Source organism: Leptonychotes weddellii, chromosome 8, assembly GCF_054177405.1.
Source record: "Leptonychotes weddellii isolate Sample4059 chromosome 8, ASM5417740v2, whole genome shotgun sequence".
NCBI classification, from domain to species: Eukaryota; Metazoa; Chordata; class Mammalia; order Carnivora; family Phocidae; genus Leptonychotes; species Leptonychotes weddellii.
The window spans coordinates 1,693,832-1,697,954 of NC_138376.1; positions in this window are offsets into that span (position 1 = coordinate 1,693,832).

Below are 4,123 nucleotides of genomic sequence, written 5' to 3' on the forward strand. Positions count from 1 at the left end.
AGTGCTCTCTCTCATGGCTGAAAAATATCCTATTACTTCTCATAGGGAAAGTTCTAGGTATCATTCTATGCCTAAGGGAAGTGTAGAAAGTAACTTTGGGTTGAAATTCATGCCAGAGATGAACAGGTCCAGGAGAAGCAAGATTACACATTAGAGGATTTCACAGTGGAGGGATTTAGGGCAGAGTGGGAACAATAGCATTGAGAGCTAGCATTTCCTGAGCTCTAATTTACAATGTGCCAAGTATTGTTGCTCATCACTCTACACTTATTATCAAACACCTTGTCAAGCACTTTGAGGTAGGTGTCATTAATACTGGGGATTGGTGATATCAAGAATATAGCTAGGGGCGCCTGGGTGGCTCAGTTGGTTAAGCGACTGCCTTCGGCTCAGGTCATGATCCTGGAGTGCCAGGATCGAGTCCCCGGATCGAGTCCCGCATCGGGCTCCCTGCTCAGCGGGGAGTCTGCTTCTCCCTCTGACCCTCCCCCCTCTCATGTGCTCTCTCTCTCTCATTCTCTCTCTCAAATAAATAAATAAAATCTTAAAAAAAAAAAAAGAATATAGCTAATTTCCTATCAGTGAGCCAGTGTAATTATCCTCTGTATGCTAGTGCTTTTCCTCAGAAATACAATAAGAGCTATATAGGTTATTTGACATTTTCTAGTAGCCACATTTAAAAGAGTAAAAAAACATGTAAAATCTATTTTAATAGTATATTAACTCACTGTAAGAAAGATATTATTTCAACAAGTTATCGAATATAAAAAATATTAAGGAGGGTTTTTTATTCTATTTTTCAGACAGCTCTTTGAAACCTGGTACGTAGTTTACCTTTAAAGCTCATTCTAATTTGGACTAGCCACATTTCAAGTGCATAATAGCTATCCATGGCTAGTGGCTACTATCTTGGACAATATAGCTCCATAGTAAATACTCTGGGGAAGACACAAGCAAATTCTGCTCTGTAGCAGAATCCAGATGTTTCCAAGGAAATGATTATTCTGACCTGGTCCTGAAGCCCAGAGAGCATCCTTAAGACGTGATGTGTCTTCTACTCATTCTACCCACTTCGTCTCATACCAGGCCACTGAGCAGAGGACTCTGACAATAGAAGTTAGCCAGGCCACTGCATCTCCTACCCAGCTAGCCTAATCTGTAAGACAGGAGCAACTAGATCTAAGAATCCCTTTCTGGGCAATCTGATTGATCAGAGGATATTTTGAGTGTAGGTTTGGTGTGAGATTGCCTGTCAATGATATTTAGTAGTGGTATGAATTTGGCCAATTAACTAAAATCTCTTAGGCTAAAGTTCTTCCTCTGTAAAATGGACACTGAGAGAACTTGACTTTCAGTGTTGTATTAAGAATAATATAGGGGTGCCTGGGTGGCTCAATCGATTGAGCGCCTGACTCTTGATTTCAGCTCAGGTCTTGATCTCGGCGTCGTGAGTTTGAGCCCTGAATTGGGCCCTGTGCTGGGCATGGAGCCTACTTAAAAAAAAAAAGGTAAAGAATGATATATAACAATTCAGGCCTATCAGTTCATGTGGTACTTGACCCATGGAAAACTATGAATGTTAGCTATTAGACTGACTCCAATGAAAACATGGTTTTATTGTTCCTCCCATGGGGACCTCTCTAAAGGAAGATGATATTCAGTCCAGGATAGATCCCTAACACCCTGCAATATTGTCCCAGAGAACTCACATTTACACTGAAAGGGTTCAAATTGCTCAGAGTTGACTTTATATCCTCCCCACTAAGTTTTGTCCTCCTGGTATCTCTGAGAATGGTACCACCATCCAAAGCAGCAGGCAAAGCAAAGCTCGGATTATCCCTGAGGCCTACAAGTCATCCCAAACTAGCGATTCTCAACTCCTAGGGCTCTCTGCTAAGGTATGTTAGAAGAGTGGTAGGAAGGCAGGGGAAGGCCATGTATACAATTTAGAAAAGCATAGACAGTGTTCAGAAGCACATTTACCCTGAAGCTAATGAAACTCAAATGTTAGGCTCAGTACTTCAGAAGCCCTGAGAGGGGCTCTTGGGAGTGTGTTCACTTGGTCTCTCTCTCTCTCTCTCTCTTTTTTTTAAAATAATTTCAATGTTAAGATATTTTATTCATAGCTGGTTAAACCTGTTGTTTGTTGCCACGCAATCTTCCCTTTCGTATTACAATTCACCTTTTGCCTGATTATGTTGGGATACTGATGAACACATTTGGATTTGGGTAAGAGAAAATTTACTTCCAATATGTGTAGTTTAGAGTTAACAAGATATAAAATTTGCAGATGTGCTCACATATAGTTCAGTTGTTCTAGCCAATCGGATATAAGAGTGGTTTCAAGGCGTATACTCCTATTGCTCACTGACAAACTTACCTGGATTTCAGACAAGAAGATGTAGTACTAGATATCATATAATGACATCTATGTATTTGTAGCAACTGCAGTGGGAGTAAAGGTGTATAGTATGGATGAATCAAGATTTGAAATGTATAGAGCTGAAAGCTAGTCCATGAAGAATCCTCCTAAATTTTACAACTCACATGTGGAAGAAGCTTGACAAAGGATTTCCCAAATTTGAAAACAGTCTTAAACATGACACTACCGATAATGTGTTTTGAAGCTGAAACTCAGTTCTAAGTTATCAAGAGAACAAAACAAATTGTGATCAATTTACCCTGGAGGAAATACTGAATTCTCTTCCCACTGTATGTATAACAAATATTCCTTTTTTTTTTTTTGGTGGGCAGCAAAGCAAGGTTAATTGAGCGATAGCACTAAGTTCCCAAGGAGGCTCGAGGCGACCCAAGAGGGTTGCCCTCCAAAATAATTTTCAAGTAAAAATGGAATCAGAGTATGCAGTCAAAAATATTCTAAGGAAAAAAAATATAGTGTTGTATTCAAGAGTTAATAAAATGTGCTATTTTTATGAACTTTGTGATGGCTATGGTTTTATTTTTGTAAAATTGGAATTTGGCTCCTCTTTCAATTATAAATTAATACTGTCTAGTTTTGTATTTTAAATTTTGAATTGTAATTATTAAGAGTTGCCAAGTTGTGTAAGTTTTAGGCCTCAGGAAACCTTGAACTACCCTCAGTTTATTATAATTTTATACTTAGAAGATTAAAAAAATTAACACTTTAGTCAATAATTTTTTATTTATTAAAAGAGGACATGAGTAGGAGAGACGCTTTAGGTAGCAACCTGTCAGAATCTCAAATCCTATTGATTTTAAGATGCATAGGCAAAGAAACTTTGGGATGATACGCAAGTCTTTTTTCTTATTGCATATATGTATTTAGTGGGTCTCTGCTGGTGAGTACGTAAGTGTTTCTATCACCCGAGCTTCAGTCCCTTCTCAGGTAGACCAATACAAGATTCTGGAGTCAGGATACATGAAATGTTTTGTGGACTACTGAAAACTTTATGGATATTGAGAATGCTGTTATATTTACTTCTATTATGTTACAGGGGATGGTCAGGACCCTCTACAAACTCACCTGACTAAATGCTATTCTCTTTAATTTAAAGAGGTCCAAATGAACAGGCAAAAGTAAACCAATATAAAGGGTTTTCGAGGAACTGCACTACAAATGTAAAGAGAAACCTCCCTGGGGAATTTAGGTCCCACCATAAGCTTACTTTGCTCTCTGTTCCTGGTGTACGTGTGAAGCTTGTCTAACTGCTCCAAGAAATTAAACCTGCTTTCAAGTCACCCCGCAAATGATCGATGTACCTTAAAAAACACTTCTAACAGGGCTACGGAAGCCTAAGACAGGGACTTCGCCAATTAACATTCAAGTACCACATCCGAAAGGTTCCTAGCAACTAAATTGTTTCGGTAGTTGATAGTAGTTACAACCGCTTTCGAGAGACTGTGGGTGGCTCTGAAAAGAGCCTTTTGCGATCAGGAGTTTGTTTTACGCCCTCTCCCCGCGGATGCGGCGCGCCAGCTGGATATCCTTGGGCATGATGGTGACGCGCTTGGCGTGGATGGCGCACAGGTTGGTGTCCTCGAAGAGCCCCACCAGGTAGGCCTCGCACGCCTCCTGCAGGGCCATGACGGCCGAGCTCTGGAAGCGCAGGTCGGTCTTGAAGTCCTGCGCGATCTCGCGCAC